Source organism: Microtus pennsylvanicus, chromosome 4, assembly GCF_037038515.1.
Source record: "Microtus pennsylvanicus isolate mMicPen1 chromosome 4, mMicPen1.hap1, whole genome shotgun sequence".
In the NCBI taxonomy this organism is placed as follows: Eukaryota; Metazoa; Chordata; class Mammalia; order Rodentia; family Cricetidae; genus Microtus; species Microtus pennsylvanicus.
Window position 1 is genome coordinate 29,125,655 of NC_134582.1, and position 15,996 is coordinate 29,141,650.

The window sequence follows — 15,996 nt, forward strand, 5'->3', positions numbered from 1 at the left end:
CAGTTTGTAAAAATATATATAATTTTAATGTAGAAATAGACTTACAGAACCACCGTTCCCGCGGAGACCAGGAGAGTAGAAGAGACAGCTCGGAGCACGCTCGCCAAATTTATAGGCAGACATTAGCCCGAGGCGAACACACCCCCTAAGGGGCGGGACTTATCCCTACATCTCCCCTTTTTGTCTAAATAAGACAGAACTAAACCAAATACAACTACATACAATAACAACAAATAATAAATATAACAAACAATATTGAGAGCAAAAGCTTTGCTAAACATTCTATCTCAAGGAGTCCAAATAATGTAAAGAGTAACTACAATTATATAATCTTCAACTCAGTCAAAGATCTGAGAAGGGAATAAACACTACTCAACAAACGAGATATATCCAAAATGTGCAACAATTGACAGAGACAACTGACTACCTGGGCAATCACCCAAAGTCTCGTTTGCAATGTTGAGTCAACCAATTTTGGCTAAGGCCTAACATAACTGACATACCATTATTAAAGGCAAGGAACTTTTCAAAACTCTCTTACCCTGTCTTGGCAGGATATGACAGTCCTGTTTTATCCATTGATGCACGCTCTGTATCTGTGTCAGTGGTTGAGGTATAGGCATTTCTTTGCCCAAAGGCCAGTTCTGCCAAATAGAAAGGCTCCAGGTGGAGTGTCTTTGGTGCTCAACATTCTCTAGGGAATGGAGTGGTGTTGCCAGGAGCAATTGTGTCTCACTATCACGAAACTCTGAGTTAGATTAAAGGCCATTTTCTACAGCTCTTTGAAGAGGTTGAAGATTATCTATCTATACTGAATATAATCTCTATATATCTAAAGAACCTGATTAGTTTGATTATAAATGACAAACTTAGATGACTATTTATCTATATAATTCTCAATATCTATCTAACTTAAAGACTAAGAAAATAAACAACTGTGTAACAAATGAGGATAATGACCTCCAAATATAAACACTGTACAAATATACATTGCAATATGGTAAATATATATCAATGCACAAACATTATATAAGTATCTTAATCAGAGGTAGAAATGTACATTGCAATATGGTAAATGTATACTATATATATATATCAATACAATATATGTCAATACATAAAAATGTTTTAAACAGACATAGAAACATGCATGCATACAATAGTCAATATAATTTAACTTTGTTTCAATATACAAGAATTGATAGCAATATATTTGTCTAAAAGCAGTAACTCACAATTATAAATCTATAATCCCATCATTCCCTCTTTTTTTTTTTTTTTCAAAATGATCCCTGAGCTTATAAAATTCCTCCCCCAACCTCCCAACCCCTAAATGATGTCCCTAAACCCAGGGGTAAACTTTACTGGGAGAGGGGACGTCGTCCTCTAGAATTACTTCCAGCTGTCATGGGGGCGACGTTCTTTCTGGGGGATCCTGTGAAAGTAAAATGATGGTTAAATTTCAAGATCAATGTCTTTTAAAATTGCAAATAGTCTCTGAGTATTTTGTGGAGGTCTGGCCAGAATGTTGTACAAGATGTGCACCATTTCAGCTAACCAAGTTGGGATCGTCTTGTGCAGCTGGTATCCAAAACAGGTCTTGTAGTAGCGCTATCAGTATCATGACGTCATATCAACCAGGTAGAGTTGTTGTTGTGGGGCCCCATCTTCTTCCTGGAAACTTCAAATGTCACTTCGGGAAAAACTCATTGTTCATTGTGAAAAACTTAAACATTAATCATATAGACATATATATACATACATATATATATTCAATAAAAGGCATGATATATATATTCAATGAAAAGTATGATAGATATGAAGAAAAGCAAGGATGTTTTCTAAACTCATATTTCTTTCTGTCCCATATCATGGCTCTTGACATGAGACAGAAACTCCAGAAACTCTGGGTTTTTCTCTTACTAACAGGCTTGGAATTGGAGAGGGACTGAGCCAGAGTCCAACTTCAAAACCAGCTCTATATATTTATAAAGAAATGTTTAATAAGATATATAAATAAAAATTAATACTTACAAAATGTGTCCATCCATCAGTAATTAAATATTCAGGGTCCCTCAATTTCTTTGAAGATGAGTATTTTCCTGTGGAGATAAGAAAAGAACCCTGCCTCCAACCTATCTGTATTTCTTACCATCAGTATGTTCGCCATCCTTATGAAAGAATTGTTATTTATCTTTTCCAAGTGGCTTCTCTTCTTCAAACCGAACCTTTATTAATTTTGATGGTATCCATAATTTTTCCTCACCTGTGGAGATAAGAGCAAAACCCCTTCCCCAACGTAGCACATATCCTGGCTTCCATTGTGAGGTCAGCACATCCTTGAAATAAACTGGTTGATTTAGTTCAGTAGACTTTTCCATTATCCAATGTCTTTCTGCAGCCGTTGTTCCTTTCTCATTAGCGTTGAGAAAATTCAAGGTTAACAAAGCATTATGTAGCCTATTTCTGGGGGTGTTTTCCACCCCTTTCTGTTTGTTCAACATATCTTTTATAGTTCGATTTGATCTTTCTATGACTGCTTGACCTGTAGGATTGTATGGTATACCTGTAACATGCTTGATATTGTAATAATCAAAAAACCGTTTCATTTTCCTAGAAACATAAGCAGGACCATTGTCCGTTTTTATTTGTGTAGGTATACCCATGATAGCCATGACTTCTAATAAATGAGTGATTACTGAATCAGCTTTTTCTGAACTTAAAGCAGTTGCCCACTGAAAGCCTGAATAAGTGTCAATGGTGTGATGAACATATTTTAATTTGCCAAATTCTGCAAAGTGGAACACATCCATCTGCCAGATTTCATTCCTTTGGGTGCCCTTTGGATTAGCCCCTGCAGGCAGTGGCGTTTGGTTATAGAAAGAGCAAGTAGGGCATTTCTTTACAATCTCCTTAGCTTGTTGCCATGTAATTGAAAACTCTTTCTTCAAACCTTTGCTATTAACATGATGTTTTTTATGAAATTCAGAGGCTTGTAGCACACTACCAATCAGTAATTGATCAATTTCTGCATTACCTTGTGCTAGAGGACCTGGCAGACCCGTATGGGATCGGATGTGTGTTATGTACATAGGGCAAAGCCTGTTCCTGATCAAATCTTGAACCTGGAGAAACAATGAGGTTAGTTCAGTATCATCAGGTATAAATTCAGCAGTTTCAATATGTAAAATAACTCTTTCTGCATATTGTGAATCTGTAACTATATTAATAGGTTCTTTAAAATCCCTCAGCACCATAAGAATGGCATATAATTCTGCCTTCTGGACAGAATTATACAGACTTTGTTCCACCTTATCCAAGTCTTCTGATTTGTAACCTGCCTTCCCTGATTTATTGGCATCAGTATAGAATGTACGGGCTCCAGTTATTGGAGCATCACGGACGATTCGAGGAAGAATCCAAGAAGTTCTCTTTATGAAGTTAAGCCGCTTGCTTTTTGGATAGTTGTTATTAATGTCTCCCAAAAAATTAGCACAAGCTCTTTGCCATGGTTCATTATCTTCCCATAATTTCTTTAGTTCATCAGCAGTGAAGGGCACTATAATTTCTGCTGGGTCTATGCCTGCTAGTTGACGAAGTCTCAGCTTGCCTTTTATAATTAACTCAGAGACTTTTTCCACATAAGTTTTCAGTTTCTTACTTGGTTTATGTGGTAAAAAGATCCATTCCAAAATAATATCATCTCTCTGCATTAAAATTCCTGTAGGAGAAATTTTTGATGGTAGTATGACAAGAATACAATCGAGCTCTGGATTCACCCTGTCCACATGCGCCTGTTGTAATTTTTCCTCAATCATTGTCAGTTCCTTTTCTGCGTCAGCTGTTAATTCTCTGGGACTGTTTAAATCTTTATCACCATCCAAGGTTTTGTTCAAATGAATTATTAGATCAGGTGTTATTCCAATAGCTGGTCGTAGACTGGAAATGTCTCCTAACAGTCTTTGAAAGTCATTAAGAGTCCGTAGGCGATCTCTCCGAATTTGTGCCTTCTGTGTCTTAATTTTTTGCAAACCTATTCTATAACCTAAATAATTAACAGAATCTCCCTTCTGAATCTTTTCAGGAGCGATTTGCAATCCCCATTTAGGTAAAAGTATCTTTATTTCTTCAAACAGTCTGTTCAAGGTATCCATGTTTGAATCGGATAACAAGATGTCGTCCATGTAATGGTATACTGTAGATTTGGGAAATTTCTTGCGTATTATTTGCAATGGTTGGTTCACAAAATATTGGCACAGGGAGGGGCTATTTAACATACCCTGGGGGAGAACGGTCCAGTGGTACCTCCTCGAAGGTTGAGAATTGTTATAAGTAGGCACTGTGAAGGCAAATTTTTCTCTATCTTCTTTTTGCAAAGGTATAGTGAAAAAACAATCCTTTAAATCAATAACTATGAGAGGCCATCCTTTTGGTAATAAAGAGGGCAAAGGAATTCCAGATTGCAGAGGGCCCATAGGTTGAATAACCTTGTTGATGGCCCTGAGATCTGTCACCATTCTCCATTTACCCGATTTTTTCTTAACCACAAATACAGGAGAATTCCAAGGGCTGGTAGATTCTTCTATATGTCCAGCATCTAATTGTTCTTGTACCAGCTGTTCTAAAGCCTGTAACTTTTCCTCAGCTAAAGGCCATTGTTTTGTCCATATTGGTTTCTCAGTCAACCATTTTAGAGGCAAGGCTGTTGGTATCTCTGAAGGGACATCAATTGCTTGTTCTTGTACAGCCCGAATGGCCGGTTTTCTCCGTTTGTAATATCTTTTAATATTATTCTCAGAACTATAGGCTCTAGAAGTAGCAGGAATGTTAATTTCGGTATTCCATTGTTGTAATAGGTCACGACCCCATAAATTCATTGCGATATTGGCTACATATGGCTTTAATTTTCCTATTTGTCCCTCTGGCCCTATACATTCAACCCATCTCGTGCTCTGCCTTACTCGAGATAGGGTTCCAATTCCCAGGAGCTGAACATTTACATTCTGAAGAGGCCAATACGGATGCCAAGATTCTGGGGTAATGATACTTACATCAGCACCTGTGTCCAGCAGGCCAGTAATAAAAATGCCATTTACACACACTCTCAGTTTAGGTCTTTGATCATTTATAGAAGTTTGCCAAAACACACGTAACTTATCTTTCTGATCATTATTGCTTGTAACAGTAGGCATGGTGCTTCCTAATTGTCCTGATGAGGCACGTTCTCTGCAGAAACTGGATATGACTGAACCATGTTTGCCATGGGGGCCTGTGAGGCCCCCCCTCTCACGTTTCCCGACTGTATCAGGTTGCCTTGTCTATCTCTTGTAGACCTGCATTCATTCGTCCAATGTCTGCCTTTTCCACATCTTCTACATAAACCTGAAGGCTGAGTCCTCCTATTTCTGTTATTTCTAGAAGATGTATTATTATTATTATTTCTGAAAGATGCATTATTATTATTATTATTATTATTTCTGAAAATCCGTTGTCTACAATTCCTTTTCATATGACCCATTTTGCCACAATTAAAACATTTGGTATTCTGGTGTCTCCTTTTACCATTGGAAATTGCTTCTTCTACCCATGCTTCAGTGCCATAATCAAATGTATCAACATTGAGTGTATGCAAGACCCATTCTTCCAAAGGCGCTGATCTGAGCTTTAAAGGCCCCAAAATCCTTTTGCATTCCACATTTGCATTTTCATAAGCCAAAGACTCAATCATTATACGTCTTGCTTCTGGGTCAGATATCCCTATTTGTACAGCCTTAGTTAATCTTTGTAAAAAGTCACTAAAGGGTTCTCTCTGACCCTGTTTAACTCTGACAAATGATTCTATTCTCTGTCCTGGGTCTTGTACCCTGTCCCAAGCCCTTAAGGCTGCTGTAGTACACATGGAGAGTGTGTTTTCATCCAAATTAGCTTGTTCCTGAGGGTCGGAAAAGAGCCCTTCACCTAGAATTTTATCTAGGGAAATGTCAATTCCCTTTGCTTTTTCCTGCTGTTCTAAGAGTTTAGCCTCTTGCCTGAATAAGCATTGCCATTTCAATTGTGGTCCACTCTCAAGTACTGCAGAGCTCAGCTGGAGCCAGTCCAAGGGGGTTGCTCTGTTTCTCTTGGCCCAAGATCTTAGCATCTCTTTAACAAAAGAAGCTTGCATCCCAAAAGTCATGACAGCCTGTTTAATTTCCTTGAGGTCATTCATACGGACAGGCTCCCATGTATCCTCCTTGATGACCCTAGGGTTTCTGGAACCAACCACCTTCTCTGTTGTTATTACTGGAAAGGCAGGTAGAGCTGTAGGTAGAGCTTTGTGGAAATTGTCCCGGAGAGATTTACCCACAGATGTAGTTAAAATTTGCCTTTCTACCCTTTGCTCTTCTTCATCAGAATTTAGAAATTCCTCAATCTTTTCAATTCTATTCACCATTGCCTTCTGCAATGTCTGAATATCCTGTCCAGAATTATGTTCCAAAGCCTTCATTGAGGATTCTAAAGTATGAAGTTTGTCCGTTAGAGATAACATCTCATCTTTGGACATAATTTTTATGGCATAAACCATGCCTTCTTGTATTGACAATCTTTCCGTCAATCTGTCATAAGCTTTAGACAAAATCCGATTGTCACATTCAGCAGTTTTGATTCTCTCAGTTAATGTTTCATTTCCTACAGAAAGGGACTGAATCTTATTGTTTAAATCAGCTGTTCCCTCTTCCATAGTAATGAATTTCTCCTTAACATCAGTCTGGAGAACTCCAAACTGATTCTTGAGAAGATTGTTATCAGCCTGGATAACTTCAAACTGATTCTTGAGAAGATTGTTATCAGTCTGGAGAACTTCAAACTGATTCTTGAGAAGATTGTTATCATTCTCAATTGTTTTTAAGCGTTCTATCTCTGCCTTAAGAATCCTGGATTCGTCTCGTAAAGACTTTATCATATTTCTATTATCAAACCATTTGGTGCCAATGAAAACTACGAATCCCAGAAGGATCCATAGGGGTGGCGTGATAGACACCTCTTGTAAAATCTCCCACATGGTACAATTAAAAAAACTGTTAAATTCTTGAACAGTAATGTGTTCAGACATTTTATTTATAAAAGAAAAATTTTTTTACCTGCAATGATCGGTTCCTGCCAGTTGTTGGTCTCTGTGTTTTTGGAGCCTGTCCTAGAACTAGCTCTTGTAGACCAGGCTGGTCTCGAACTCACAGAGATCCGCCTGTCTCTGCCTTCCAAGTGCTGGGATTAAAGGCGTGCACTACCACGGCCTGGCAGGCCTCAAACTCACAGAGATCCGTCTGCCTCTGCTTCCCAAGTGCTGGGATTAAAGGCGTGTGCTACCACTGCCTGGCCGGCCTCAAACTCACAGAGATCCGTCTGCCTCTGCTTCCCAAGTGCTGGGATTAAAGGCGTGTGGTACCACTGCCTGGCCGGCCTCAAACTCACAGAGATCCGCCTGCCCTTGCCTCCCAAGTGCTGGTATCAAAAGCGTGCGCCACCACTGCCCGGCCAAGTCACTTTGTGTCAGACCAAATCTGCTGCTGTGGCAGCTTTGGTTGCAAAACCGCAGGTACTTAAGCTTCCGCTAATTCAGGCAGTGGGGTTCCGCTGTAAAACTTAGCCAAGGTAGGCAGAATGGGCCTGTGTGGCCGAGTATGTCTCGGACTCGGCACTGGGGCCGGAGTCACGAACTGAAAAACAGCACCCAGGAGGGTGCTGTGTTAGCTAGCGGGCTACCCGCTTGAGTCGGGGGCAAAATAGCCCGACGTTGGACGCCAAAATGTAGCGGCGTAAACGAATGCAGACAGTTTGTAAAAATATATATAATTTTAATGTAGAAATAGACTTACAGAACCACCGTTCCCGCGGAGACCAGGAGAGTAGAAGAGACAGCTCGGAGCACGCTCGCCAAATTTATAGGCAGACATTAGCCCGAGGCGAACACACCCCCTAAGGGGCGGGACTTATCCCTACATCTGACTCCACCCTTCTTTCTCCCAGCATTCAGTTCAGTCCTCCCCGCCTAACTCTGCTGCACCCCACCCTTCTCTCCTACAGGCTCAAAGCAGTTCTTTATTCATTAACGGTAATGACAGCATACAGAGGGAAATCCCACATCAATACCCCGAACACTTCACTGTGCACAGTTTCCTCTACCAAATGAAGTAGCCTGTTGTTTTTCAGTTCAGCCCCACTAAAAATTTCAGGACACAGGCAGAAAGTAGTCAGATACTTTGACAAAATGCAACACAAACCGTTTCTGCTGCAGCTTGCAAGGATGTGCCTGACCTCCCTGAAGCCTCCCAAGCCTGCCATTCACCTTCACTATCTCCTCGAGTCCACATTTTGATCTGTGCTTTCTCTAGAAACACTCATCAAGCCCTGCTGACAGCCTTCATGGCCTTCGTGAATCTGCAGCTCAAAGTTCGACATTTCTCCCCCACACGGGTCCCCAATGCCCAAGAACCACACGATCACCTCCTTAACCCTACTCCCTGCAATCAGATTTTTTTTTTAATCTCTGTGGCTATTCTTGTTGCTCTGGTTAAATACAAAAAAGAGCCAATTTACAAAAAGGAATATTTTATTTGGGCCCATGGTCTGCGGAAGGAAATTCCATCATGACCGTGAAGGCAGGCACAGCTCACAGCAGCTCATGCTTCTGGCAGTGGGAACACGAGTCTAACATACTTGTTAGACTTGGGTGATAAGGAAATAGAGAAGTTGGACCAAAACCAGGCCTGAACTATAGCCAAGAGGCCTGTCTTCCAGCAGCCACCTTTCTCTTAGGTCGTCTCTACCCCTTGAAGGTCCTCTCGTGTCTCAACACGAGTAACAACACGAGTAACAACACCTGAGACTCAAGTGGTCAAACACAGAAGCTTGTGGGGGACACTTTCAAATTATAACATTGCTTATTACATTATTTGTATATAATTATTTTATTATTTATTCATTTGTGTGTGTGTGTGTAGGCTACACACTATATGCTACAACTTTCTGGAGCTGGGTACTTCCTTCCACTGTGTGGGTTCCAGGGAATGAACTCAAGGGTTCAGGCTTTGCAACAAAGGTCTTTACCGGTTGTGCCTCTTCCGGTCCTATAGAATTGTTTAGCTGATATAATTCTTTTTCTTCTTTCACTTTTTTTATTTTGCTTTTTGTTTTGTTTCTTTCTTTCTTTCTTTCTTTTTTCTTTTGTTTGTCAAGACAATGTTTCTCTGTGTAATAGCCCTGACTGTCCTGGAACTAGCTCTTCTAGACCAGGCTGGCCTCCAACTCACAGAGATCTGCCTGTCTCTGCCTCCCGAGTGCTGAGATTAAAGGCATGCGCCACCACTGTCCAGCCTATTGGCATAATTCTTAACTGCTACTGAGACTGGAAAATTGAATATAATTCTCTGATATTTGGTACTCAAGAAACAGATTGTGGGTGTGTTCTTCTAACAGTTTTCTACCAGACATTTAAAATGTCATAAAGATAGATGAATACCAAACTCACTGGAAGAACACAGAGAGACTGGCTTCTGAGTTCTCAGAGTCTTCTTGGATCTTTTCATGTAAACTCCATGGGAAGTAGTCTGCTACACTAATTAACTAAATAGGAAGAAAACCTTTGATATGAAAGGAAGTATATGCCTACGGAGAGGTCAGTAGTTCAGCAAAGTGGACATTACATTAAAAAAAAAAGGATGTCAACACACTGAACAGATTAAGGGAGACCTTTATAGCAAACATAGGAGCCGCGTAACCAGCCTAAAAACACACTTCCATAATGGTTTAGCTTCTAGACTGCTTTTGTCTTGGACTATGGTAGATTCAAAAATCTCTCCTTTACATACTGCAATCTTGTTTCTTTTTTAATATCCCGATGAAGCTTGATAAACCTGTAATGACTTGTATGATGGATTGGTAGAGAAGACAAATAAAGTAACACACAAGAGATGGAGGACTTCATGGATTTGTGGGTCAAATCCATGTTCTTTCACTTTTCAGACATTCTAGTGGAACTGAAACTTAATGGATAGATCAAGATGAAGATACTTCACATTGGCAATGACTCTTCATTTGGCCCGGTGGTACACCCTTTTGTCCAATCAGCATTACTAGCCAATGTTCATTGCAATGAGCCATTGGTCTGGTTCAAGGCCTCTGGTTTCTGGCACACCGTCATTACTGGACCCTCTCTGAAACTTCTGGGATATCCCGCGGCTGCCCCGAGGCATGGAGATCCTCCTGGCATCCTTCCACAGGACCAGTTAGATTGGTTTGTTGACCCCCTCACTACCACCCTACTGTGTTCCCCTCTAAAGGCAGTGGCCTCCACCTTGTAACTCAAGACAAATACAAACTAGTCTTCATTCGCTCCTCACCACCAAACACTTGCAATTTTGTCTTGAACCTTTTGCCCGTTTCACTCTCTTTTCTGCATCTCATTGTCTAACCTCACTTCCTCTCACACAGTCAGTTCCTGCTGCCTCTGCACCCTTTGTCAAGATGATATGGAAATCCCCTCTGCGTGCTGCAATTAACATAAATGAATAAAATAACTGCCTTGGTCTGTTGATAGGGCAGAACTTAGGTAGGTGGGGAAAGATGGAACAGAATGCTGGGAGAAAGAAGGAGGAGACAGATGCCATGGATCTGCCAGAGACAGACGCTGGGAATTTTACCCGGTAAGCCACTGCCTCATGGCAATACACAGATTAATAGAAATGGGTTAAATTAATATAAGAGTTAACCAATAAGAAACCAATAAGAGCTAATGAGCCAAGCAGTGATTTAATTAATACAGTTTCTGTGTGGATAGTTTGGGGCTAAGCTAGCTGGGCAGCCAGGATAAACAAGTGGACCCTCCTCCTACAGTCAAGACACTTTCCATCAACATTATGTATCCCCATCTCACAGTTAAGTTTGAGTGTTGTAGAAAAGGCATGACCATGGGACAGACATGAAGTCTGCACCGTGAATGTTTTTAACAAGGTTCTGTAGTCTCCTCCTTCAGTGTCTGATTCTCTCTCCCCACCCCCATCCCTGGTTTCTGTTCTGTCCCCATCCCAAGTCCTGTACAAGCCCTTCTTCTATATTTATTATATCATTGTTCCATGAGTTTGTCCACACCATTCATTTTTTGCATTTCCTTAATATTTTTCTTTTGTTAAATGTCAAGCCATTGATTATCCCATAAAACACAAAATAAAGTCCATGCATTATAGCCTTATATCCTGTAAGACTTGAGAAAAGCCCCCTTCTGTTTCTCAAACCCTCATTGGGCCTTTTGCTGTACATTTTTTTTGTGGCCAAGGTATATGCCTATTTTTGGTACCAGCTTTCTGAGTTTTTACTGCTTTTTAAATTTGTACCTCAGCAACCCAGTCTATAATACTTTGCATAGAATAGGTCTCCAACAAGGGCTGAATAACTAAAGACAGAGTAAATTCAGGACCAAATGATGGTCAAGAATTGAACCATTCTACCAAAAATGCTGAAGGCATTTTGCTGTTGAATAGCAAAAAAATTTTACCCCATTCAACAACCAGCAAGGACTATGTACCAGATCATACAGGTCTCTCTCTGAAGTTTCTTTTCACTAGGCCATGAAATTAGAGACATGGATCTCCTCTGCAGTATGGATGTCCAACTTTATTTAGGGTTATTATGCATTTTGTTAATCCATAGACAGAAATAGTGTTCCTCTTTCCAGGGTTGCTAGTGTGGGCTTCAGTGATATATTCAGCACACTTTACTCTTGGCAAGTAGTGATTCATCTCCCTAGAACTCACCCTGGGCCTGCTGGAGAGCTAGAGAATTTTCTGAATTTTCTTTCATGTCCAGCAAGGCTGGCTGGGACTGTACATGAAAGCTGTCTAAACACCGTAATCTATTCCCAGACCTTAGGAATGCAGGCTTCACACTCTTTCAGCTCATGCTCATGAATCATAAGGCTGACAAGTCGGATTCATAACATTAAACACCAGCTGATGGGAGTCAGCTTTCCTGCATGCATTTGTGGAGGGCATAGGTGTCTTGCACAGATCAGAGCTCCTCCTCCTAATGTGGATGCAAAGCTAGAACAGGCTGAAAGAAAGCCGATGTTTATTTCATTTTCCCTTGGAAAAACACAATTCATTTCTTGCCACTGAGGAGTCCCTCTGCTGTTTTCCTTTAAGCTGTTCGTTGCCTTCGGGAAATGCCGCTGTATGATTGTTATAAAGTCCATTAATATCCTATTATTGGGTTGTTGCTATCATGGCCTTTATTATAATGAATAATAACACTCTGTAGCTACACAGCACCTTTCTTCGTGGATCATCCTGCTTAGCCTAATAAAAGAAATTAATCAAGCTACACCTTTAAGGAAAGCATTAAGCTGCTTCATTGAAAGCGTAAATTGTCTTTGTTTGCTCTGATTGCAATTGTGTACAGGTTTCTGAAGAGGCATGTTGAAAATGCCAGGGGAAATTTCAAAGAGGCCATTATTGAAACAGATTGACGTGTTTTTCCTCAAACCTCTTTAAAGCATGCTTGAAATACAGCGTGACAAAAACAAGCATGCACTCCTGGTGCACAATCAAGGGATAGGTGTGTGCCCTCTATACGTGTGTAAAGGCACGTGTATCCTGGCACACTGCACATTTTCAAACGTTCAACAAGAAAGCTGCATGGTGGTGTTCCATTGACTTTCTTGCTCCCTTCAGCTGAGAAGGCCCATGGAAGCCATAGTCAGTCCGTTATTCACTTTGGCGTGTTTTCCCACCTTTCTGGCACCCAAAATGAAACACTCATCGACTACAATTAGACCATGAATGGCTCGTAGAAGTTGGCCTTGAAACCTGGCAAAGTGTCAAAGTTCTGTTTAGGTCCTCACCCAGTGTAAACTCCATAATGCTTTGCTGCCTAAAGTGTCCCAAGCACCCTGATGGATGATGCCTGCTGTTCCCCTTGCTGGTTGGGTGGAGGAGAACGTCTCCGATCTTATTTGTGCCTTTTACATAAATGCCTGGCTAGAGCAATACTGCCTTACAATTTGAGAATGGCTGTTTTAAGGCTAAGTTTTCAGTCCTGAGATCTTTGCCTTGCAGCCGTATCACGTCTGAAAATGTATCCATCTAGCATGTAAATCTTCTGTCCCTGGTGGGACGTTTTTGTGTTCCGGTCAGAAAAATTTTGATGTCATAGCCTTTATTTGAACTCACCCACTGGTCAGTCATCCCCAAATTTCTCGTTCTTCTGTCCTCTGGCTTCCATCTCCAACCCCTTCGTTTTCAAAAGTTCAACACTGTTAGTATAAGGAGCTCCTAGTCTTGACAGCTGGAAACACACAAGAAGCCGGTAGGAGTAGGCACCGCTCTGTGCTGGTTCAGAGCTCAGGAAGAGGGAGCTGATTCTGCAGCTGGTACTCCCCCAAAGTTAGAGGGTTACAGTAATCACTTTCATCTGAGGAAATGATTTGCGTTTATAAATGAATTTCACTTAATTCTTTCATGAGGTTCTTTGTAATTGCTGTCTTTCAAAACCTGTCTCTCTTTTGATTTGATTAAAAGCACTTCCTTTTCATCTCCAACTCCCTGATGTTGTGAACACTCTCATTATCCTCCCCTCACACTCAGGGATGCTCGGTGGAAGGAGCTAATTTTCCATTTCGATGTCTCTCCTTTTGTGTACCTATATCTACGTGAAAAAAAATTGCGGGCGTGGGTTTTTGAAGTCAATTGCGTTAATTTGGCGGTCTTTAAAAAAGCTTAGCCCTTTTGTATCGTTCCCATCAAAAGTATGTCACTGGAAGTTTCGAAGCTTCAGAGCAAAGCAAACATTCTGGGAGGACCTGTGAGCAATGAGAGAAAACCGGCTGGGCAATTACAGACACATAGGTTTCCTAGAAGAACCAGACTTTTTTTTTTTAATAGTTCAGTAGCTGTCATCAATTATTCAAAGCCCAATTTAGACATTGTTGTTCTTTAACTCTAGTGGCTAGCCACCTGGGGATTAATGTGTTAGCACTGGCCATAAGTTGCTTCACCCTGCGCACACTGCAAACTGTTCCCTGATCTGCAGCACCCTGTTCCCTTGGCTCTTAATTAACTGCTCCGGCCACCCTGTAAGGCTAAGCAGGTTGATTAGCTCCGCAGTGGAGCCGCGAACACACGAACGCCTCTTTCTTATTTGACATAGAGGTTTGAGGATCTCATGGGATTATTTCTGACTTTCCAAGTCTATCCTGGAGCCGCTAAAATATTTTTCTTTTCTAAATGATTCTTTCTCCAAGAAAAATAGCAATACAAACGCATCGAAGCTTGTCATAAGGTTTGACTCTTAAGGATAATCATGCAAGGGGAAGAAAATAAATTAAAAAAAAACAAACAGAAAATCAGTGACCCATGGAATCCGAGCTATTTTGTGTAATCTAATGGTTTTATATCTGAGAAACACCTAGCCAAAATTACGTCTTTGCTTTCTCATACTACACAGATGTTTGCTACATTGCCAAACACTAGCCTCGTTTAACTGTGGTAATGATACTGATAGGAATTCTTCTAAAGTATGGCAGAGTCCAGTACCGTGCCTGACACGAACAGCACACAGCTTGTTCTCAGGGAAAGAACATTCTTCCAGCAGTTTTGTTCCCTCTTGGACAGCCCTCCGAACAGCCTAGCAAATGAAATACGGCTTTGGGGAATAAGCTAGAGAAAATAATTAGGTTGCTTTGTTATAAACCGCAGAATGCTTTTGTGCAAATGTTGGCTTGTTGTGCCGCAAAGTCTTTTACTTACTCTTGGCTGAGTTACAATTTTCATGGTCATTTGGAAGAGTGGTTTGAAGACTCCCTTCTTACTTTCAAGGATAAGGTCCCTGGGGAGGATTAGTTGTACGACCTGAGCACCATGGATAGGGCTCTCATCTGGGAGATGCTTAGGGCCTGGGATTTTGCTCTTCCAGGACTTGGGTGTGAACGGAGGTTAAGGGCAATGGCTTATCTCAGTGCTAAAGGAAACAAACACAAAATGAAGAAAGAGATGCCCGGCTTGCTTCTTGCCTTCAGTCACTTAGTGAGCCATAGGGAAGAGGCAGGGTTTTTAGCAAGGGGAGCAACTAAGTTCTAAGTTCTTATTTCAAAAGCAGCCATCTTTTTGCAGATCTTGGAGGAGTCTGTGGGTGATGGTCATGAGGATATGTGTGTGTATTCTTGTAATTTGAAGGGACTTTCCCATGTAAAATATAACCTTGTGGCTAAAACGCCCACAGGGGCAAACAGCAGGGAGAGATTAGGTGGGTGACAGACTAGCAGGTTGTATGAATTAAGTGTCTGAGAACTTGTATCTCCCTAGTACCACTTTATTCTAACCCAGTGATAACTGCTAGCCTTTCCCCCCTCATTGAATTTAGTGAGCATTCTATAGACAAATTGACATACTTGAGATTATTACCATGTTTTATAGACCCCAATCTGAGCTTTCTGAGAATCAAATGAAAGCTAAAAATAATGAACAAGTCATAAACTGGGTCGTCCTTGAGTCAACTAGCATGTTTAATATATATATATATATATATATATATATATATATATATATATATATATATATATTAGCGGGGTCTGTGAGATGGTTCGGTACTTGTCACTCAAAACTGGTTACCTGAGTCTCTGGATACTAGATGTGATGGTGCACAACTGTAAAAACAGCATTCTCAGGTCTCAGGTGCGACAGGAGGCTGAAATGGGAGACTCGTCAGGAAGGTCACAGGGCCAGATAGTTTTCACATGTGGTGCATTAATAGAAGCAAGAGAGATACTTCCTGAACAAGGTAGAAGAAAGCAAGACCTGATTCATGAACGTTGCCGTCTTATACACACAGTACATATCACACACACACACACACACACACACACACACACACACACACACACACACACCACTGTTCTAGTTTTCTTTCTATTGCTCTGGTAAAAACCATGACTGACAGTAACTTGGGAGAGAAAACAGTCTATTATTT

The 15,996-nt window shown here is 40.8% G+C and overlaps 1 long non-coding RNA gene across 1 annotated transcript in view; it reads left to right on the forward strand.

Moving 5' to 3' along the window:
* Window positions 1-15,996, forward strand: part of LOC142848639 (uncharacterized) — a 335,690-nt gene that overhangs the window by 171,357 nt on the left and 148,337 nt on the right. The gene's annotated exons all lie outside the window — the stretch shown is intronic.